General features: G+C 54.2%; 1 long non-coding RNA gene across 15 annotated transcripts; it reads left to right on the forward strand.

Annotated features, from left to right (window-relative positions):
- Positions 1 to 2,395: 2,395 nt before the first annotated feature.
- Positions 2,396 to 23,490, forward strand: LOC147828101 (uncharacterized). Of its 15 annotated transcripts, none has more exons than XR_015451272.1 (5): positions 2,396 to 2,585; positions 2,723 to 2,877; positions 3,015 to 11,210; positions 11,348 to 19,542; positions 19,680 to 23,490. It is a non-coding gene; the product is annotated as an uncharacterized LOC147828101 (long non-coding RNA). The 15 variants fall into 15 exon arrangements; XR_015451279.1 differs by lacking the exon at positions 2,396 to 2,585 and having other exon boundaries at positions 2,726 to 2,877; positions 19,680 to 22,592; positions 23,284 to 23,490; XR_015451274.1 differs by lacking the exon at positions 2,396 to 2,585 and having other exon boundaries at positions 2,726 to 2,877; positions 11,348 to 19,250; positions 19,388 to 19,542.
- Positions 23,491 to 23,712: the final 222 nt, after the last annotated feature.

The following is a 23,712-nucleotide window of genomic DNA, read 5'->3' on the forward strand; positions in this document are numbered from 1 at the left end:
ATGCTATCATCTGAGCTTGATGGAAGATTCTGGTCCGAGCTCAGAAGACCAGAGTGCAGAGAGATTGCAGATGAGAAAGGCCAGACTTAGGAGGTTCCCGTTGAGAAGAAGGATGCCAGTGGCAGCTGGATCCAGGCCATGTGTGTTGTGCTCCAGCAGAAAATAGGACTGTATTGTGTTCATGTCCTGAGATTTGTGTGAGACTGATACGAAGGGTGGAAGGATCATTCATCTGATGGAGAAAATATCAAGGTAGCCTAAATATCAGGCCGTAGCATGGATGCTGCTTGCTACTTTGAGCCAGGTTTGTGCGGAAAATGAGGAGCAAAAGCCCATTTGAAAACTTTTCAGCCCCCCACCCCCACCCCCAAGAAAGGCCTGTAAAGATGGAGCAATGGACAGCCTGGTGGATTAAAGATTAGCATTAAAAAGAATCCAAGTACTTTACAATAGGACAATGGAAAAGATGCCCTGAAGACATATAAGGAACCCACAAGGCCCAAGCTTTCCAAGGCTCACAGTTGCAAAAGGGAAAGACTTTGTTTTGAGAGGAGAGCCCCAGGGCACCCTGCTTGAGAAGGGCCACCTCGGCGGGTTCCCTGGGATTCATTCAGTTCACGGTGCTCAGCCATCCAGGCCCATGGAGGCTTCTGCAGCCATGATGCACAAAGGCCTAAGGACTGCTTGGAGCCAGTGGTAGAACTTTGTGTCATCTACAGGGTGCTGTTTTCACAGGTATGCAGAACACAAGAGTTGAGTCAGGAAGGCTTCCGCCCACATTTCCAAAGAAGGCCTGGCAGGCCAGGCTGGGTGTCCCTGAGAGGGCAGAGCATGCAGCTGTGAGAGTTCAGCCAAGGGTGCACTGGAGAACCCAGCATGAGGGTGCAGTCAGGAACATGGAACACCTGCAGAAAGCCACGCACCCAAACATGTAACCCTCATCTAATCAGGAAGGAAACGTCAGGAAAACTTAAATTGAGGGACATTCTGTAAGATATCAGCTCAGTCATCCTCCAAACTGTCAGCTCATACAAAACGAAAAAAGGAAAACTTGTGAAAACGTCAGTCAAGGGGCGTCTGAGGGATGCAACAATGAAGTGCAATGTGGCAGCCCGGACGGGACTGCAGATTGTTGTGGAGAGCAAGTGGTGAAGGTGGATCTTCGGTAGTAATTATACATCGATATCTGCTCACTCCTTGTACAGGATGTACTAGACTAAGGGATGACATTAATAACAGGAAATGGAAGAACTGGGTGGCCATCTTAGTTGTATATAAATCTAAAACTCGTCATGTATATAAGCTGTACTACGAGTTGTTGTTGTTTTGGTATTTTTGGTTTTTCCTTCTTTTGGTACCGGGGATTGAACTCAGGACCTTGTGCTGGTGAGGCAGGCATGGTGCCACTGAGCTAAATCCCCGGCCCTTCAAGCTCTGTTATGTACACGTAGCCACTCCTCAAGTGATTGTGAACTGCACAATAAAAATAAACAACAATGTAAACTGCAGGCCTAATTTCTAACACTGAATCTCCCACCCTCAGCCATGATAGAACCCTAAATGTATTCCTAAAACTCAAACAAATCCCAACAAAAACCACAACCCAAACTGCACCTTGCCCCTTCGTCCTAAGCCACTTCCTCACCCTAACTGTAGCGAAACTTTGAGGATGCGACCTCACTTCCTTGGTATTAGAACACAACGAAGCTGGGTGCACTTCTGAAGCTGTCTCCCGTCCTGACCCCTTGGAGGGAGACAGTGGAGAGGGGAGGATGAGCTGTTGCCATTTTCCCGCTTCCCGAAGGTCTAGCCACAGAAAGGACCGCAATCCGAGATTTTTCCGACCTTGGCTCGGCTCTGGCCGCAGATGTTTCCGGCTAATGTTCAGGAGGAACCCACATGTGAGAGAGGCAGCCCAGTGCCCATCCTGGACGTCAGTGCCAGCCGTGAGCTCTCATGGGCAGTGCTTCCCCTCGCGCTCAGGGTATGTAAGGGGCCTGCTTGGACAGGGTCAGGCTGTGAGGTGTCAGAGCTCTGTCCCGCCGCCCCAACCCCCCGCAGCCCCCACTTCATGGCTGGAGGTACAGCAAACATTGCGGCCTGCTAGGGTACGGATTGTTTTGGACTACTTGGCTTGGAGCCCAGCCCCGAGCGCTCAGGTGCACGGAGTTTTGTGCCTGCCTCGCTCGGAAAGGATCATCAGTGTGAAGTGGAAACCCATGGTAGCATTAGCCTAGTGGGACAAAGTCAGCCGAGGCTAGGACAGTCACAGAGGGCTTGGGGTGGGGTCAGCTTTCCTCTACACCGAGGCACAGAGGACCACACAAGACACGACGCTGTCTCAGAGAGGCAGGGTGGAAGAAAAGCCCGGGCCTCTGACTCTGCTGCTCACTCGTCTCTCCCCGGCGCCACCTCTCCCATTTTGGAAACCTGGTCCGAATGGCACCATCCACCGGACATTCCCCAAATCAAGATCAAAAGGGCCGGCTTGCAAGTGAACTCACCTGGAGCAGACATGGAGCCTCCCTTGTGCCTTCCCCTTGCTCAGGTGGAATAGCTAGAGCCCCACGAGGCCGAAACAGATGGTGAGGGCCACAGCAGTCCGGAAGGCTTTCATGGCTTTTGCTTGGGCATTGGAATCCCCCAAATGGCCAGGATGTCTTTGCTATGCTCCGCAGGGAGCTGGCAAGTGACTGACACTGCTGAGCTTTCCTCCTCCTAGCTCCGGCTCCATGTCCAGAACACCATGGGCCTGCTCTGCAGCCAGAGCCAGCACCAGAGAAGGAGCCTCCTCTGGAGACAGGAGAGAAGCAGAAGCCAGCTCCACAGCACTCCTGCCTCTCTGCTGCCGCTGACAAGGACAGGCCCTTGCAGAAGGTGCGCTTAGCCTTCTCTCCCAAGCTGCTGGCAGAGCAGCTGACCTTGATGGGTTCGGTGAGCAGCTGAGCTCGGTGGGGTGGGGTGGGGTGGGGTCGGGCCGGGGACAGCCATCCTTCTCGCACTGATCTCCTCAGGCCTGACATTCCCAGTTGACCAGATCAAAGTTCCTGCTTCTACGAACTGCATCACCTATACTTGTCTCAGCCCCAAGCCACTCCTGTCCTTGGGTGGAGGTCGACAGTAGAGACAGGGCACTCACATGCCCGCTTCACACAGTGACTGTGATGTCAACTTCGATTGGACAATTGGGAAACACGGCGGGGACTCAGACCAACTGGCCGAGGAGGGTGTGCCCTGAGGTGCAGGCAGGACCATGTGTCACCTTGCCATCATCCCAGGAGACCTGGCCAGCCTTATCACTTTGTAGGCATTTGAGATTCATGGGTTCTACAGCACACACCCACACAGAGCCCCCAGTCATAGCTGTCCCAGGAAATGTGCCACTGACCTGGGCGGGCAAAGGAGCAGAGGGCAGGTGAGGTTGGAAAGAAGACAATACCTCAGAATGAGCGGGACTCAGATGTCTGCTCGTGCTGGAGGTTTGGGAGGATGGGCACGGGGACAATGCCACTGATCTTCACGTCAGTGCTAGGTCCTAGGTCATGAGTTGGACATCACTAGTGGGCAGTGGAGGAAAACCGGCCATTTGCAGAAGTCTCTGTCCATATCTGCAGCTTCCTGATGTCCAGCTCAGGCCACGGCCACCTGCCTGTGGATGGCTGAAGCCATCGACTCTCTGGGGTGGGTTCTGCCCGTGGTGGGATGCTGTCTTCCTCCACAGGAGCTGTTCAAGAATGTGTTGCCCTGGGACTGCCTGGGCTCCATCTGGACCCGGAGAAACAAAAGGGGCAAAGAACCTCTGGCGCCCACCGTTCGGGCCACTATCACATATTTTAATCACGTGGCCAACTGCACCATCACCTCCTGCTTTGGGGGTCCCAGCACGAGGGCTGGAGACAGGGCCAGGGTGGTGGAGCACTGCATCCGGGTGGCCAAGCTAAGTGGTAAGAGGGTGCTGGCAATTTCCTCTGGACATCTCCAATCTGCCTCTTTTCCTCCGTCAGCTCTTGGGACTGTAGGCTCTTTTCTAAGATGTTCCATGATCCCTAGTGCCTCCTTGTCGTGGGGACCCTGACCTGGACTCCTAGGTCATGTGGTGTGGTGGGTGCTGTCATGTGATCTAAGCTTCTTTGAGTTTCACTAAAATCCTCCTCCCCGAAAGATAGCCTATTTAATAACTGGTGCTGGAACAACTGGATTTCAACCTGCCAAAGATTCAAACTAGACCCATACCTATCACCATGCACTAAACTAGCCCCAGCTCCGGGCTCGCCGGTGTCCACACTCGCGTGGCCGCGAGGCGGAAAAGGGGGAGCCCCTCAGGCGGGACCCGGTGCTTCCTGGGGCCCGGCCAGGCCGGGCTGGAACCACCCGCACAGCCTGGGACCCAGCACCTCAGGGGCCAAGGTCACCGCGCGGGCTCACTGCGCGCTCTGCCCTTCCGCACCCAGGGGAGCGAGGAGCTTCCGGGGTGCAGAAGCCCAGCAGAGGCGGCCCCCCTACAGGCCTCCTCCCGGACCAGGACAGCGGGGACACTGCCACGCCGAGGACCGTGTGGAAGCCAGGAGAGCGGCTCAGAGCGCGGGCGAACAGGAAGGGAGGAAGCCGGGACCAGCGCGGCGCAGAATGCACTCTCCCTGTCAGCTCGGCGCAGCCACCGGGGTCCCTGAGAGAGGCCTTCGGGACAAGGAAGGAAGCGCGGAAGGCCCTGGGCCACAGGAAGGCAGAGCGCCAGGGCGGCGAACAGCTCACTTGAGACCCCCCTGTGCCACTGCCGAGCTCAGCTCAGGCGCCCAGCGGAGCCCTCAGGGCGATGATCCCTGCGGCGGGGGGGGGGGGGGCGTCACTGTGGCCCCAGGAACAAACCATCAGATAACCGGGAAAGGGCAGGGTCCTCCTAGGCAGAGGAGTAAGGAGTGCTTGTTGGAGATGCTCCGCCCTCCGGGGAGCCCAGGTCCCCGCCCGCCCTTGCTCAGAGCTGTGCCAGGCCAGCATTCTCTCGGTTTTCCTGGAAGCTAAACCTCTTCCAAACAAAAGTTAATCAAGAAATTTAAAGACCTACATTTAACAAGCAAAAGTTCAGGGTGTGATATCTAAGGTCACTACGGAAAAACCAGAGACCAGATACATCACTCCTAACTGCAAGAGAAAAGGAAAAGTCAGGTGTGGTGGTGCTTCCCAGCAATCTCAGATCTCGGACACGGAGCAAGACCTATTCTCTCTCTCTCTCTCTGTCTCTCTCTGAAAAAGAAACAGTGAGGTGAATCACTTCTGAAGAAATAACGAAAAGCTTCCAGCCTACTTCGAGGAAGCAAGACAGAGAGGAAGACAGAATAAGGTGGTAGAAATAAGCACGAATATACGAACATGTTCTCTTTCCCCTGGCAACCTGAGTGCGGGATCTCAGCGCAGGGCTCTGCTGCCCTCCGGTGGCCGCTCGGTGTCACTGCACGCCCCGCCTGCTCTGGTCCCAGGAGGAGAGAGCTCCAGCTTGGGAAGCTGACCTGCAGGGATGCGCGCCCCTCCTCCTGCCCCCAAGGTCACCCTCCCATCCCCCTCCCTTGGGGACAGTTTAGAGCTACCTGTCCGCAGAGCCTCACGCACTCACAAGCCGCCTCTGGGAGGTGATGGCCTCATGGGCGTGGTACACCTGGGTTGTCAGGAGGTGGGATCTGGGCTGAGACAAATCGCCTGGTTCAGGGCCCGGAAGCCTTCATCTCACTGCCTCTGCTCCCTGGACTCTGCTTTCTGTCTGCCAGGCCCCTCTGCCATGCCGCGCTGCCTTCGAGCTGCTGACTAGGCACTGAAACCTCTCCCAAGTGCGAGCCGAGATAAACCTCTCCTCGGTTAACTTGTGTGTGTCCGGTAGCGTGTCTCCGTGACCAAGTCACTCCCCTCGAGGTCCTGCCCTTGACACCTGCAGGGCACGTGAGTGACACCTCTCGGGGGCAGGTCCAACCTTGGCTCTTGGGGAGGTTCTGGAGACTCGGTGGGGCAGCCCCCGGTGAGTCCCGGACGGGTCTAGGCCCCTGCCCCAGGTGTGTGGTCAAAAACAGTAGGGTGTGTGGGTGCAGGAGTGGCTCTGCCTGTGTCCGACGCTCTCCACAAGGCCCCGGCAGCTTCCCGGCCGCACCTGTGCCCACCTCAGCCTGAGGGTGTGGGCCCACCTGAGCCACACTAGAGCTCCTGACCTGGCAAGACCCGTGGGGTCCTGAGCCTTCCACGAGCTCTAGAAAGGCTCCATCGGTCTCTGGGAGGGCCTGACTCCCCTGCTGCTCAGCCACCACACAGCGCCCAGTCATGGCCTGTCCTCCTGGGATTTCTTCCCCAGCTAGCAAGGGCGGTCCATTGTGACCTCACTTGTGTGTAGGGCTGTCTTAGTCTGCAAGCTGAAGTCCTTCTGCCCCAAGACCTCTGCTGCTTTGCTGATCTCAAGACACTGACAATATTGCTTGCTGTCTGCTCAGGGCCTGGTCGTCTCCATGGCAAAAGTCTTTGGCCATTCCTACCCGTGTCCATCCGTTGCCTCAGCCTTTCTCTTCAGCCATAGCATGTGTCCTAGCAGAGGTTCTTCAGCCTTAGTCAGCCCACTTTAGCTTGCTCCTTTTCTTCCTCGTAGGCACAACAGGCATTGGGCTCTCCCATCCCAACAGCAGCAATATGCATCCTTTTCAACTGGAATAAATTTTAAAGTGATTTTTTAAATCATGTCACCCGTAATTCATTCATTCATTCATCTGTTATGGCCGAATTTGGGACCCATATCATTTAACCATATTTCAGGCTAAAAGTAAGAAATAAATTTGAAAGCCCTAAGCAACGAAAAGCTGGTTTGTTTGTTCAATTCTGACATCTGACTTCAGGAAGGATTAAAAAACTTCCAGCATTCACTGTGTTGTTCTCCTTCCTCAGACCTGGCTCCACTTCTGGGTTCTTCGGCATACCTTCTCTTATCTATTCCAGGCTTCCCTCGGGCTGTAGCAGCTCTCAGATGATTTCCCAAGATGAGAAGGCTCTCATTTCCATCATTTCAAATAACATTCTTCACGTTTGTTCTGATTGGGTTTGTGTAAAGGATTTAGTCATAACCAACCTGTATAACCATGGAAATGACTATCCTCATTGGGTTTAATCCAAACAAAATCCCCTCCCAAATGTACACAGTGGAGGTCTTGGGTTGAAGGTGGAGGTGTTCTCCCAAAATGAGCTGCGATGTTCCTACAACTGTGCGTGACAAAAAGTGTCTGTTACACGGTTCCAACTGTCCCTGGGCATAAACGTACACATCCCATCCTCTTCCTCAGACATTACGTTGCCTAAATCCTCACCCAATACAGTCCCAGCTTCCATTCTTTGTTGCATTTCTAATTCAAACATTTAGGTGTGAAACACATGTCACGTACACACATCCTTGACATCCACACCTGATTCGGTCTGAGATCACCTAAGCTGAAATAGCCCTGATAGCCACACTGTTCTTGATTATCACTAGTCAATGCTTCTGTGAAATTAATATCTCCTGCTGATGCAGGTACAAGTGACCAAAAGAGAAATGAGGAAAGAAACACAGTTCAGAAACCCATCTGTGCACTCATTCCACAGTTATAAATACTTCAAGGGCCAAACTACTACTGCAAACAGAACAGGGCGTTGGAGCAAAACGTGAAAATAAAGACTCATCATCAGTACTAACTCCCATTCTGTCCATCATAACGTGCATTACTGAAAAGAAAATTGTCTTCAATAAATTGTAAGGTTTTATGCTCTAAATATTGCCTAGATTTCTTATAACACTTCTAGATCACTTATCAGAAATGGCATCCTTTTATGGAAACTACAGGTTATGGATTCTATCTGGATGTCACCCTCAAGCCCCTTGCACCCAGAGGCGAGGGCTTCCAGAGGGTGACTGGGTGATGGGGGTGCTACGCCAGGCTTGGTGTGAGGATGTGGGCCTGGTTGGAAGAGGTGGGTCAGCGCGGGTGTGACCTGGGAGGGTGTATCTTGCTCCCTGGCCCACACTTTACCATGTGCCTCCTGGCCTCCACCAGGCAAGCAGCATTTCTATCAATGTGCACCTCTGACATGCCATCCTGCCATCCTGGAGCTAGCTAACTAGGAACTGAAATGTGAGCTGAAACAAACCTCTCTTCCCTTAATGTGTAGTGCTGAGTATTGTGTTCAGGGACAAGAAAGTGGGTGATACAGATGTTGGTACAAGAAGTCTGGTCACTGCAGCGACTGTACCTCACCAGGTGGTTCAGAGGCCTGTGGAAGTGGTCCACAGCAGTTTGGAAAGGTTTGGAGGTGCCAGCTGGGGAAGCAGCCCTAGAATGCTATCATCTGAGCTTGATGGAAGATTCTGGTCCGAGCTCAGAAGACCAGAGTGCAGAGAGATTGCAGATGAGAAAGGCCAGACTTAGGAGGTTCCCGTTGAGAAGAAGGATGCCAGTGGCAGCTGGATCCAGGCCATGTGTGTTGTGCTCCAGCAGAAAATAGGACTGTATTGTGTTCATGTCCTGAGATTTGTGTGAGACTGATACGAAGGGTGGAAGGATCATTCATCTGATGGAGAAAATATCAAGGTAGCCTAAATATCAGGCCGTAGCATGGATGCTGCTTGCTACTTTGAGCCAGGTTTGTGCGGAAAATGAGGAGCAAAAGCCCATTTGAAAACTTTTCAGCCCCCCACCCCCACCCCCAAGAAAGGCCTGTAAAGATGGAGCAATGGACAGCCTGGTGGATTAAAGATTAGCATTAAAAAGAATCCAAGTACTTTACAATAGGACAATGGAAAAGATGCCCTGAAGACATATAAGGAACCCACAAGGCCCAAGCTTTCCAAGGCTCACAGTTGCAAAAGGGAAAGACTTTGTTTTGAGAGGAGAGCCCCAGGGCACCCTGCTTGAGAAGGGCCACCTCGGCGGGTTCCCTGGGATTCATTCAGTTCACGGTGCTCAGCCATCCAGGCCCATGGAGGCTTCTGCAGCCATGATGCACAAAGGCCTAAGGACTGCTTGGAGCCAGTGGTAGAACTTTGTGTCATCTACAGGGTGCTGTTTTCACAGGTATGCAGAACACAAGAGTTGAGTCAGGAAGGCTTCCGCCCACATTTCCAAAGAAGGCCTGGCAGGCCAGGCTGGGTGTCCCTGAGAGGGCAGAGCATGCAGCTGTGAGAGTTCAGCCAAGGGTGCACTGGAGAACCCAGCATGAGGGTGCAGTCAGGAACATGGAACACCTGCAGAAAGCCACGCACCCAAACATGTAACCCTCATCTAATCAGGAAGGAAACGTCAGGAAAACTTAAATTGAGGGACATTCTGTAAGATATCAGCTCAGTCATCCTCCAAACTGTCAGCTCATACAAAACGAAAAAAGGAAAACTTGTGAAAACGTCAGTCAAGGGGCGTCTGAGGGATGCAACAATGAAGTGCAATGTGGCAGCCCGGACGGGACTGCAGATTGTTGTGGAGAGCAAGTGGTGAAGGTGGATCTTCGGTAGTAATTATACATCGATATCTGCTCACTCCTTGTACAGGATGTACTAGACTAAGGGATGACATTAATAACAGGAAATGGAAGAACTGGGTGGCCATCTTAGTTGTATATAAATCTAAAACTCGTCATGTATATAAGCTGTACTACGAGTTGTTGTTGTTTTGGTATTTTTGGTTTTTCCTTCTTTTGGTACCGGGGATTGAACTCAGGACCTTGTGCTGGTGAGGCAGGCATGGTGCCACTGAGCTAAATCCCCGGCCCTTCAAGCTCTGTTATGTACACGTAGCCACTCCTCAAGTGATTGTGAACTGCACAATAAAAATAAACAACAATGTAAACTGCAGGCCTAATTTCTAACACTGAATCTCCCACCCTCAGCCATGATAGAACCCTAAATGTATTCCTAAAACTCAAACAAATCCCAACAAAAACCACAACCCAAACTGCACCTTGCCCCTTCGTCCTAAGCCACTTCCTCACCCTAACTGTAGCGAAACTTTGAGGATGCGACCTCACTTCCTTGGTATTAGAACACAACGAAGCTGGGTGCACTTCTGAAGCTGTCTCCCGTCCTGACCCCTTGGAGGGAGACAGTGGAGAGGGGAGGATGAGCTGTTGCCATTTTCCCGCTTCCCGAAGGTCTAGCCACAGAAAGGACCGCAATCCGAGATTTTTCCGACCTTGGCTCGGCTCTGGCCGCAGATGTTTCCGGCTAATGTTCAGGAGGAACCCACATGTGAGAGAGGCAGCCCAGTGCCCATCCTGGACGTCAGTGCCAGCCGTGAGCTCTCATGGGCAGTGCTTCCCCTCGCGCTCAGGGTATGTAAGGGGCCTGCTTGGACAGGGTCAGGCTGTGAGGTGTCAGAGCTCTGTCCCGCCGCCCCAACCCCCCGCAGCCCCCACTTCATGGCTGGAGGTACAGCAAACATTGCGGCCTGCTAGGGTACGGATTGTTTTGGACTACTTGGCTTGGAGCCCAGCCCCGAGCGCTCAGGTGCACGGAGTTTTGTGCCTGCCTCGCTCGGAAAGGATCATCAGTGTGAAGTGGAAACCCATGTTAGCATTAGCCTAGTGGGACAAAGTCAGCCGAGGCTAGGACAGTCACAGAGGGCTTGGGGTGGGGTCAGCTTTCCTCTACACCGAGGCACAGAGGACCACACAAGACACGACGCTGTCTCAGAGAGGCAGGGTGGAAGAAAAGCCCGGGCCTCTGACTCTGCTGCTCACTCGTCTCTCCCCGGCGCCACCTCTCCCATTTTGGAAACCTGGTCCGAATGGCACCATCCACCGGACATTCCCCAAATCAAGATCAAAAGGGCCGGCTTGCAAGTGAACTCACCTGGAGCAGACATGGAGCCTCCCTTGTGCCTTCCCCTTGCTCAGGTGGAATAGCTAGAGCCCCACGAGGCCGAAACAGATGGTGAGGGCCACAGCAGTCCGGAAGGCTTTCATGGCTTTTGCTTGGGCATTGGAATCCCCCAAATGGCCAGGATGTCTTTGCTATGCTCCGCAGGGAGCTGGCAAGTGACTGACACTGCTGAGCTTTCCTCCTCCTAGCTCCGGCTCCATGTCCAGAACACCATGGGCCTGCTCTGCAGCCAGAGCCAGCACCAGAGAAGGAGCCTCCTCTGGAGACAGGAGAGAAGCAGAAGCCAGCTCCACAGCACTCCTGCCTCTCTGCTGCCGCTGACAAGGACAGGCCCTTGCAGAAGGTGCGCTTAGCCTTCTCTCCCAAGCTGCTGGCAGAGCAGCTGACCTTGATGGGTTCGGTGAGCAGCTGAGCTCGGTGGGGTGGGGTGGGGTGGGGTCGGGCCGGGGACAGCCATCCTTCTCGCACTGATCTCCTCAGGCCTGACATTCCCAGTTGACCAGATCAAAGTTCCTGCTTCTACGAACTGCATCACCTATACTTGTCTCAGCCCCAAGCCACTCCTGTCCTTGGGTGGAGGTCGACAGTAGAGACAGGGCACTCACATGCCCGCTTCACACAGTGACTGTGATGTCAACTTCGATTGGACAATTGGGAAACACGGCGGGGACTCAGACCAACTGGCCGAGGAGGGTGTGCCCTGAGGTGCAGGCAGGACCATGTGTCACCTTGCCATCATCCCAGGAGACCTGGCCAGCCTTATCACTTTGTAGGCATTTGAGATTCATGGGTTCTACAGCACACACCCACACAGAGCCCCCAGTCATAGCTGTCCCAGGAAATGTGCCACTGACCTGGGCGGGCAAAGGAGCAGAGGGCAGGTGAGGTTGGAAAGAAGACAATACCTCAGAATGAGCGGGACTCAGATGTCTGCTCGTGCTGGAGGTTTGGGAGGATGGGCACGGGGACAATGCCACTGATCTTCACGTCAGTGCTAGGTCCTAGGTCATGAGTTGGACATCACTAGTGGGCAGTGGAGGAAAACCGGCCATTTGCAGAAGTCTCTGTCCATATCTGCAGCTTCCTGATGTCCAGCTCAGGCCACGGCCACCTGCCTGTGGATGGCTGAAGCCATCGACTCTCTGGGGTGGGTTCTGCCCGTGGTGGGATGCTGTCTTCCTCCACAGGAGCTGTTCAAGAATGTGTTGCCCTGGGACTGCCTGGGCTCCATCTGGACCCGGAGAAACAAAAGGGGCAAAGAACCTCTGGCGCCCACCGTTCGGGCCACTATCACATATTTTAATCACGTGGCCAACTGCACCATCACCTCCTGCTTTGGGGGTCCCAGCACGAGGGCTGGAGACAGGGCCAGGGTGGTGGAGCACTGCATCCGGGTGGCCAAGCTAAGTGGTAAGAGGGTGCTGGCAATTTCCTCTGGACATCTCCAATCTGCCTCTTTTCCTCCGTCAGCTCTTGGGACTGTAGGCTCTTTTCTAAGATGTTCCATGATCCCTAGTGCCTCCTTGTCGTGGGGACCCTGACCTGGACTCCTAGGTCATGTGGTGTGGTGGGTGCTGTCATGTGATCTAAGCTTCTTTGAGTTTCACTAAAATCCTCCTCCCCGAAAGATAGCCTATTTAATAACTGGTGCTGGAACAACTGGATTTCAACCTGCCAAAGATTCAAACTAGACCCATACCTATCACCATGCACTAAACTAGCCCCAGCTCCGGGCTCGCCGGTGTCCACACTCGCGTGGCCGCGAGGCGGAAAAGGGGGAGCCCCTCAGGCGGGACCCGGTGCTTCCTGGGGCCCGGCCAGGCCGGGCTGGAACCACCCGCACAGCCTGGGACCCAGCACCTCAGGGGCCAAGGTCACCGCGCGGGCTCACTGCGCGCTCTGCCCTTCCGCACCCAGGGGAGCGAGGAGCTTCCGGGGTGCAGAAGCCCAGCAGAGGCGGCCCCCCTACAGGCCTCCTCCCGGACCAGGACAGCGGGGACACTGCCACGCCGAGGACCGTGTGGAAGCCAGGAGAGCGGCTCAGAGCGCGGGCGAACAGGAAGGGAGGAAGCCGGGACCAGCGCGGTGCAGAATGCACTCTCCCTGTCAGCTCGGCGCAGCCACCGGGGTCCCTGAGAGAGGCCTTCGGGACAAGGAAGGAAGCGCGGAAGGCCCTGGGCCACAGGAAGGCAGAGCGCCAGGGCGGCGAACAGCTCACTTGAGAACCCCCTGTGCCACTGCCGAGCTCAGCTCAGGCGCCCAGCGGAGCCCTCAGGGCGATGATCCCTGCGGGGGGGGGGGGGGAGCGTCACTGTGGCCCCAGGAACAAACCATCAGATAACCGGGAAAGGGCAGGGTCCTCCTAGGCAGAGGAGTAAGGAGTGCTTGTTGGAGATGCTCCGCCCTCCGGGGAGCCCAGGTCCCCGCCCGCCCTTGCTCAGAGCTGTGCCAGGCCAGCATTCTCTCGGTTTTCCTGGAAGCTAAACCTCTTCCCAACAAAAGTTAATCAAGAAATTTAAAGACCTACATTTAACAAGCAAAAGTTCAGGGTGTGATATCTAAGGTCACTACGGAAAAACCAGAGACCAGATACATCACTCCTAACTGCAAGAGAAAAGGAAAAGTCAGGTGTGGTGGTGCTTCCCAGCAATCTCAGATCTCGGACACGGAGCAAGACCTATTCTCTCTCTCTCTCTCTGTCTCTCTCTGAAAAAGAAACAGTGAGGTGAATTACTTCTGAAGAAATAACGAAAAGCTTCCAGCCTACTTCGAGGAAGCAAGACAGAGAGGAAGACAGAATAAGGTGGTAGAAATAAGCACGAATATACGAACATGTTCTCTTTCCCCTGGCAACCTGAGTGCGGGATCTCAGCGCAGGGCTCTGCTGCCCTCCGGTGGCCGCTCGGTGTCACTGCACGCCCCGCCTGCTCTGGTCCCAGGAGGAGAGAGCTCCAGCTTGGGAAGCTGACCTGCAGGGATGCGCGCCCCTCCTCCTGCCCCCAAGGTCACCCTCCCATCCCCCTCCCTTGGGGACAGTTTAGAGCTACCTGTCCGCAGAGCCTCACGCACTCACAAGCCGCCTCTGGGAGGTGATGGCCTCATGGGCGTGGTACACCTGGGTTGTCAGGAGGTGGGATCTGGGCTGAGACAAATCGCCTGGTTCAGGGCCCGGAAGCCTTCATCTCACTGCCTCTGCTCCCTGGACTCTGCTTTCTGTCTGCCAGGCCCCTCTGCCATGCCGCGCTGCCTTCGAGCTGCTGACTAGGCACTGAAACCTCTCCCAAGTGCGAGCCGAGATAAACCTCTCCTCGGTTAACTTGTGTGTGTCCGGTAGCGTGTCTCCGTGACCAAGTCACTCCCCTCGAGGTCCTGCCCTTGACACCTGCAGGGCACGTGAGTGACACCTCTCGGGGGCAGGTCCAACCTTGGCTCTTGGGGAGGTTCTGGAGACTCGGTGGGGCAGCCCCCGGTGAGTCCCGGACGGGTCTAGGCCCCTGCCCCAGGTGTGTGGTCAAAAACAGTAGGGTGTGTGGGTGCAGGAGTGGCTCTGCCTGTGTCCGACGCTCTCCACAAGGCCCCGGCAGCTTCCCGGCCGCACCTGTGCCCACCTCAGCCTGAGGGTGTGGGCCCACCTGAGCCACACTAGAGCTCCTGACCTGGCAAGACCCGTGGGGTCCTGAGCCTTCCACGAGCTCTAGAAAGGCTCCATCGGTCTCTGGGAGGGCCTGACTCCCCTGCTGCTCAGCCACCACACAGCGCCCAGTCATGGCCTGTCCTCCTGGGATTTCTTCCCCAGCTAGCAAGGGCGGTCCATCGTGACCTCACTTGTGTGTAGGGCTGTCTTAGTCTGCAAGCTGAAGTCCTTCTGCCCCAAGACCTCTGCTGCTTTGCTGATCTCAAGACACTGACAATATTGCTTGCTGTCTGCTCAGGGCCTGGTCGTCTCCATGGCAAAAGTCTTTGGCCATTCCTACCCGTGTCCATCCGTTGCCTCAGCCTTTCTCTTCAGCCATAGCATGTGTCCTAGCAGAGGTTCTTCAGCCTTAGTCAGCCCACTTTAGCTTGCTCCTTTTCTTCCTCGCAGGCACAACAGGCATTGGGCTCTCCCATCCCAACAGCAGCAATATGCATCCTTTTCAACTGGAATAAATTTTAAAGTGATTTTTTAAATCATGTCACCCGTAATTCATTCATTCATTCATCTGTTATGGCCGAATTTGGGACCCATATCATTTAACCATATTTCAGGCTAAAAGTAAGAAATAAATTTGAAAGCCCTAAGCAACGAAAAGCTGGTTTGTTTGTTCAATTCTGACATCTGACTTCAGGAAGGATTAAAAAACTTCCAGCATTCACTGTGTTGTTCTCCTTCCTCAGACCTGGCTCCACTTCTGGGTTCTTCGGCATACCTTCTCTTATCTATTCCAGGCTTCCCTCGGGCTGTAGCCGCTCTCAGATGATTTCCCAAGATGAGAAGGCTCTCATTTCCATCATTTCAAATAACATTCTTCACGTTTGTTCTGATTGGGTTTGTGTAAAGGATTTAGTCATAACCAACCTGTATAACCATGGAAATGACTATCCTCATTGGGTTTAATCCAAACAAAATCCCCTCCCAAATGTACACAGTGGAGGTCTTGGGTTGAAGGTGGAGGTGTTCTCCCAAAATGAGCTGCGATGTTCCTACAACTGTGCGTGACAAAAAGTGTCTGTTACACGGTTCCAACTGTCCCTGGGCATAAACGTACACATCCCATCCTCTTCCTCAGACGTTACGTTGCCTAAATCCTCACCCAATACAGTCCCAGCTTCCATTCTTTGTTGCATTTCTAATTCAAACATTTAGGTGTGAAACACATGTCACGTACACACATCCTTGACATCCACACCTGATTCGGTCTGAGATCACCTAAGCTGAAATAGCCCTGATAGCCACACTGTTCTTGATTATCACTAGTCAATGCTTCTGTGAAATTAATATCTCCTGCTGATGCAGGTACAAGTGACCAAAAGAGAAATGAGGAAAGAAACACAGTTCAGAAACCCATCTGTGCACTCATTCCACAGTTATAAATACTTCAAGGGCCAAACTACTACTGCAAACAGAACAGGGCGTTGGAGCAAAACGTGAAAATAAAGACTCATCATCAGTACTAACTCCCATTCTGTCCATCATAACGTGCATTACTGAAAAGAAAATTGTCTTCAATAAATTGTAAGGTTTTATGCTCTAAATATTGCCTAGATTTCTTATAACACTTCTAGATCACTTATCAGAAATGGCATCCTTTTATGGAAACTACAGGTTATGGATTCTATCTGGATGTCACCCTCAAGCCCCTTGCACCCAGAGGCGAGGGCTTCCAGAGGGTGACTGGGTGATGGGGGTGCTACGCCAGGCTTGGTGTGAGGATGTGGGCCTGGTTGGAAGAGGTGGGTCAGCGCGGGTGTGACCTGGGAGGGTGTATCTTGCTCCCTGGCCCACACTTTACCATGTGCCTCCTGGCCTCCACCAGGCAAGCAGCATTTCTATCAATGTGCACCGCTGACATGCCATCCTGCCATCCTGGAGCTAGCTAACTAGGAACTGAAATGTGAGCTGAAACAAACCTCTCTTCCCTTAATGTGTAGTGCTGAGTATTGTGTTCAGGGACAAGAAAGTGGGTGATACAGATGTTGGTAGAAGAAGTCTGGTCACTGCAGCGACTGTACCTCACCAGGTGGTTCAGAGGCCTGTGGAAGTGGTCCACAGCAGTTTGGAAAGGTTTGGAGGTGCCAGCTGGGGAAGCAGCCCTAGAATGCTATCATCTGAGCTTGATGGAAGATTCTGGTCCGAGCTCAGAAGACCAGAGTGCAGAGAGATTGCAGATGAGAAAGGCCAGACTTAGGAGGTTCCCGTTGAGAAGAAGGATGCCAGTGGCAGCTGGATCCAGGCCATGTGTGTTGTGCTCCAGCAGAAAATAGGACTGTATTGTGTTCATGTCCTGAGATTTGTGTGAGACTGATACGAAGGGTGGAAGGATCATTCATCTGATGGAGAAAATATCAAGGTAGCCTAAATATCAGGCCGTAGCATGGATGCTGCTTGCTACTTTGAGCCAGGTTTGTGCGGAAAATGAGGAGCAAAAGCCCATTTGAAAACTTTTCAGCCCCCCACCCCCACCCCCAAGAAAGGCCTGTAAAGATGGAGCAATGGACAGCCTGGTGGATTAAAGATTAGCATTAAAAAGAATCCAAGTACTTTACAATAGGACAATGGAAAAGATGCCCTGAAGACATATAAGGAACCCACAAGGCCCAAGCTTTCCAAGGCTCACAGTTGCAAAAGGGAAAGACTTTGTTTTGAGAGGAGAGCCCCAGGGCACCCTGCTTGAGAAGGGCCACCTCGGCGGGTTCCCTGGGATTCATTCAGTTCACGGTGCTCAGCCATCCAGGCCCATGGAGGCTTCTGCAGCCATGATGCACAAAGGCCTAAGGACTGCTTGGAGCCAGTGGTAGAACTTTGTGTCATCTACAGGGTGCTGTTTTCACAGGTATGCAGAACACAAGAGTTGAGTCAGGAAGGCTTCCGCCCACATTTCCAAAGAAGGCCTGGCAGGCCAGGCTGGGTGTCCCTGAGAGGGCAGAGCATGCAGCTGTGAGAGTTCAGCCAAGGGTGCACTGGAGAACCCAGCATGAGGGTGCAGTCAGGAACATGGAACACCTGCAGAAAGCCACGCACCCAAACATGTAACCCTCATCTAATCAGGAAGGAAACGTCAGGAAAACTTAAATTGAGGGACATTCTGTAAGATATCAGCTCAGTCATCCTCCAAACTGTCAGCTCATACAAAACGAAAAAAGGAAAACTTGTGAAAACGTCAGTCAAGGGGCGTCTGAGGGATGCAACAATGAAGTGCAATGTGGCAGCCCGGACGGGACTGCAGATTGTTGTGGAGAGCAAGTGGTGAAGGTGGATCTTCGGTAGTAATTATACATCGATATCTGCTCACTCCTTGTACAGGATGTACTAGACTAAGGGATGACATTAATAACAGGAAATGGAAGAACTGGGTGGCCATCTTAGTTGTATATAAATCTAAAACTCGTCATGTATATAAGCTGTACTACGAGTTGTTGTTGTTTTGGTATTTTTGGTTTTTCCTTCTTTTGGTACCGGGGATTGAACTCAGGACCTTGTGCTGGTGAGGCAGGCATGGTGCCACTGAGCTAAATCCCCGGCCCTTCAAGCTCTGTTATGTACACGTAGCCACTCCTCAAGTGATTGTGAACTGCACAATAAAAATAAACAACAATGTAAACTGCAGGCCTAATTTCTAACACTGAATCTCCCACCCTCAGCCATGATAGAACCCTAAATGTATTCCTAAAACTCAAACAAATCCCAACAAAAACCACAACCCAAACTGCACCTTGCCCCTTCGTCCTAAGCCACTTCCTCACCCTAACTGTAGCGAAACTTTGAGGATGCGACCTCACTTCCTTGGTATTAGAACACAACGAAGCTGGGTGCACTTCTGAAGCTGTCTCCCGTCCTGACCCCTTGGAGGGAGACAGTGGAGAGGGGAGGATGAGCTGTTGCCATTTTCCCGCTTCCCGAAGGTCTAGCCACAGAAAGGACCGCAATCCGAGATTTTTCCGACCTTGGCTCGGCTCTGGCCGCAGATGTTTCCGGCTAATGTTCAGGAGGAACCCACATGTGAGAGAGGCAGCCCAGTGCCCATCCTGGACGTCAGTGCCAGCCGTGAGCTCTCATGGGCAGTGCTTCCCCTCGCGCTCAGGGTATGTAAGGGGCCTGCTTGGACAGGGTCAGGCTGTGAGGTGTCAGAGCTCTGTCCCGCCGCCCCAACCCCCCGCAGCCCCCACTTCATGGCTGGAGGTACAGCAAACATTGCGGCCTGCTAGGGTACGGATTGTTTTGGACTACTTGGCTTGGAGCCCAGCCCCGAGCGCTCAGGTGCACGGAGTTTTGTGCCTGCCTCGCTCGGAAAGGATCATCAGTGTGAAGTGGAAACCCATGTTAGCATTAGCCTAGTGGGACAAAGTCAGCCGAGGCTAGGACAGTCACAGAGGGCTTGGGGTGGGGTCAGCTTTCCTCTACACCGAGGCACAGAGGACCACACAAGACACGACGCTGTCTCAGAGAGGCAGGGTGGAAGAAAAGCCCGGGCCTCTGACTCTGCTGCTCACTCGTCTCTCCCCGGCGCCACCTCTCCCATTTTGGAAACCTGGTCCGAATGGCACCATCCACCGGACATTCCCCAAATCAAGATCAAAAGGGCCGGCTTGCAAGTGAACTCACCTGGAGCAGACATGGAGCCTCCCTTGTGCCTTCCCCTTGCTCAGGTGGAATAGCTAGAGCCCCACGAGGCCGAAACAGATGGTGAGGGCCACAGCAGTCCGGAAGGCTTTCATGGCTTTTGCTTGGGCATTGGAATCCCCCAAATGGCCAGGATGTCTTTGCTATGCTCCGCAGGGAGCTGGCAAGTGACTGACACTGCTGAGCTTTCCTCCTCCTAGCTCCGGCTCCATGTCCAGAACACCATGGGCCTGCTCTGCAGCCAGAGCCAGCACCAGAGAAGGAGCCTCCTCTGGAGACAGGAGAGAAGCAGAAGCCAGCTCCACAGCACTCCTGCCTCTCTGCTGCCGCTGACAAGGACAGGCCCTTGCAGAAGGTGCGCTTAGCCTTCTCTCCCAAGCTGCTGGCAGAGCAGCTGACCTTGATGGGTTCGGTGAGCAGCTGAGCTCGGTGGGGTGGGGTGGGGTGGGGTCGGGCCGGGGACAGCCATCCTTCTCGCACTGATCTCCTCAGGCCTGACATTCCCAGTTGACCAGATCAAAGTTCCTGCTTCTACGAACTGCATCACCTATACTTGTCTCAGCCCCAAGCCACTCCTGTCCTTGGGTGGAGGTCGACAGTAGAGACAGGGCACTCACATGCCCGCTTCACACAGTGACTGTGATGTCAACTTCGATTGGACAATTGGGAAACACGGCGGGGACTCAGACCAACTGGCCGAGGAGGGTGTGCCCTGAGGTGCAGGCAGGACCATGTGTCACCTTGCCATCATCCCAGGAGACCTGGCCAGCCTTATCACTTTGTAGGCATTTGAGATTCATGGGTTCTACAGCACACACCCACACAGAGCCCCCAGTCATAGCTGTCCCAGGAAATGTGCCACTGACCTGGGCGGGCAAAGGAGCAGAGGGCAGGTGAGGTTGGAAAGAAGACAATACCTCAGAATGAGCGGGACTCAGATGTCTGCTCGTGCTGGAGGTTTGGGAGGATGGGCACGGGGACAATGCCACTGATCTTCACGTCAGTGCTAGGTCCTAGGTCATGAGTTGGACATCACTAGTGGGCAGTGGAGGAAAACCGGCCATTTGCAGAAGTCTCTGTCCATATCTGCAGCTTCCTGATGTCCAGCTCAGGCCACGGCCACCTGCCTGTGGATGGCTGAAGCCATCGACTCTCTGGGGTGGGTTCTGCCCGTGGTGGGATGCTGTCTTCCTCCACAGGAGCTGTTCAAGAATGTGTTGCCCTGGGACTGCCTGGGCTCCATCTGGACCCGGAGAAACAAAAGGGGCAAAGAACCTCTGGCGCCCACCGTTCGGGCCACTATCACATATTTTAATCACGTGGCCAACTGCACCATCACCTCCTGCTTTGGGGGTCCCAGCACGAGGGCTGGAGACAGGGCCAGGGTGGTGGAGCACTGCATCCGGGTGGCCAAGCTAAGTGGTAAGAGGGTGCTGGCAATTTCCTCTGGACATCTCCAATCTGCCTCTTTTCCTCCGTCAGCTCTTGGGACTGTAGGCTCTTTTCTAAGATGTTCCATGATCCCTAGTGCCTCCTTGTCGTGGGGACCCTGACCTGGACTCCTAGGTCATGTGGTGTGGTGGGTGCTGTCATGTGATCTAAGCTTCTTTGAGTTTCACTAAAATCCTCCTCCCCGAAAGATAGCCTATTTAATAACTGGTGCTGGAACAACTGGATTTCAACCTGCCAAAGATTCAAACTAGACCCATACCTATCACCATGCACTAAACTAGCCCCAGCTCCGGGCTCGCCGGTGTCCACACTCGCGTGGCCGCGAGGCGGAAAAGGGGGAGCCCCTCAGGCGGGACCCGGTGCTTCCTGGGGCCCGGCCAGGCCGGGCTGGAACCACCCGCACAGCCTGGGACCCAGCACCTCAGGGGCCAAGGTCACCGCGCGGGCTCACTGCGCGCTCTGCCCTTCCGCACCCAGGGGAGCGAGGAGCTTCCGGGGTGCAGAAGCCCAGCAGAGGCGGCCCCCCTACAGGCCTCCTCCCGGACCAGGACAGCGGGGACACTGCCACGCCGAGGACCGTGTGGAAGCCAGGAGAGCGGCTCAGAGCGCGGGCGAACAGGAAGGGAGGAAGCCGGGACCAGCGCGGTGCAGAATGCACTCTCCCTGTCAGCTCGGCGCAGCCACCGGGGTCCCTGAGAGAGGCCTTCGGGACAAGGAAGGAAGCGCGGAAGGCCCTGGGCCACAGGAAGGCAGAGCGCCAGGGCGGCGAACAGCTCACTTGAGAACCCCCTGTGCCACTGCCGAGCTCAGCTCAGGCGCCCAGCGGAGCCCTCAGGGCGATGATCCCTGCGGGGGGGGGGGGGGAGCGTCACTGTGGCCCCAGGAACAAACCATCAGATAACCGGGAAAGGGCAGGGTCCTCCTAGGCAGAGGAGTAAGGAGTGCTTGTTGGAGATGCTCCGCCCTCCGGGGAGCCCAGGTCCCCGCCCGCCCTTGCTCAGAGCTGTGCCAGGCCAGCATTCTCTCGGTTTTCCTGGAAGCTAAACCTCTTCCAAACAAAAGTTAATCAAGAAATTTAAAGACCTACATTTAACAAGCAAAAGTTCAGGGTGTGATATCTAAGGTCACTACGGAAAAACCAGAGACCAGATACATCACTCCTAACTGCAAGAGTAAAGGAAAAGTCAGGTGTGGTGGTGCTTCCCAGCAATCTCAGATCTCGGACACGGAGCAAGACCTATTCTCTCTCTCTCTCTCTGTCTCTCTCTGAAAAAGAAACAGTGAGGTGAATTACTTCTGAAGAAATAACGAAAAGCTTCCAGCCTACTTCGAGGAAGCAAGACAGAGAGGAAGACAGAATAAGGTGGTAGAAATAAGCACGAATATACGAACATGTTCTCTTTCCCCTGGCAACCTGAGTGCGGGATCTCAGCGCAGGGCTCTGCTGCCCTCCGGTGGCCGCTCGGTGTCACTGCACGCCCCGCCTGCTCTGGTCCCAGGAGGAGAGAGCTCCAGCTTGGGAAGCTGACCTGCAGGGATGCGCGCCCCTCCTCCTGCCCCCAAGGTCACCCTCCCATCCCCCTCCCTTGGGGACAGTTTAGAGCTACCTGTCCGCAGAGCCTCACGCACTCACAAGCCGCCTCTGGGAGGCGATGGCCTCATGGGCGTGGTACACCTGGGTTGTCAGGAGGTGGGATCTGGGCTGAGACAAATCGCCTGGTTCAGGGCCCGGAAGCCTTCATCTCACTGCCTCTGCTCCCTGGACTCTGCTTTCTGTCTGCCAGGCCCCTCTGCCATGCCGCGCTGCCTTCGAGCTGCTGACTAGGCACTGAAACCTCTCCCAAGTGCGAGCCGAGATAAACCTCTCCTCGGTTAACTTGTGTGTGTCCGGTAGCGTGTCTCCGTGACCAAGTCACTCCCCTCGAGGTCCTGCCCTTGACACCTGCAGGGCACGTGAGTGACACCTCTCGGGGGCAGGTCCAACCTTGGCTCTTGGGGAGGTTCTGGAGACTCGGTGGGGCAGCCCCCGGTGAGTCCCGGACGGGTCTAGGCCCCTGCCCCAGGTGTGTGGTCAAAAACAGTAGGGTGTGTGGGTGCAGGAGTGGCTCTGCCTGTGTCCGACGCTCTCCACAAGGCCCCGGCAGCTTCCCGGCCGCACCTGTGCCCACCTCAGCCTGAGGGTGTGGGCCCACCTGAGCCACACTAGAGCTCCTGACCTGGCAAGACCCGTGGGGTCCTGAGCCTTCCACGAGCTCTAGAAAGGCTCCATCGGTCTCTGGGAGGGCCTGACTCCCCTGCTGCTCAGCCACCACACAGCGCCCAGTCATGGCCTGTCCTCCTGGGATTTCTTCCCCAGCTAGCAAGGGCGGTCCATCGTGACCTCACTTGTGTGTAGGGCTGTCTTAGTCTGCAAGCTGAAGTCCTTCTGCCCCAAGACCTCTGCTGCTTTGCTGATCTCAAGACACTGACAATATTGCTTGCTGTCTGCTCAGGGCCTGGTCGTCTCCATGGCAAAAGTCTTTGGCCATTCCTACCCGTGTCCATCCGTTGCCTCAGCCTTTCTCTTCAGCCATAGCATGTGTCCTAGCAGAGGTTCTTCAGCCTTAGTCAGCCCACTTTAGCTTGCTCCTTTTCTTCCTCGTAGGCACAACAGGCATTGGGCTCTCCCATCCCAACAGCAGCAATATGCATCCTTTTCAACTGGAATAAATTTTAAAGTGATTTTTTAAATCATGTCACCCGTAATTCATTCATTCATTCATCTGTTATGGCCGAATTTGGGACCCATATCATTTAACCATATTTCAGGCTAAAAGTAAGAAATAAATTTGAAAGCCCTAAGCAACGAAAAGCTGGTTTGTTTGTTCAATTCTGACATCTGACTTCAGGAAGGATTAAAAAACTTCCAGCATTCACTGTGTTGTTCTCCTTCCTCAGACCTGGCTCCACTTCTGGGTTCTTCGGCATACCTTCTCTTATCTATTCCAGGCTTCCCTCGGGCTGTAGCCGCTCTCAGATGATTTCCCAAGATGAGAAGGCTCTCATTTCCATCATTTCAAATAACATTCTTCAC

The sequence above is a fragment of the Heterocephalus glaber genome, unplaced genomic scaffold, assembly GCF_053883595.1.
Source record: "Heterocephalus glaber isolate CG9 unplaced genomic scaffold, H.glaber_assembly_v1.0 deba00001303, whole genome shotgun sequence".
In the NCBI taxonomy this organism is placed as follows: domain Eukaryota; kingdom Metazoa; phylum Chordata; class Mammalia; order Rodentia; family Bathyergidae; genus Heterocephalus; species Heterocephalus glaber.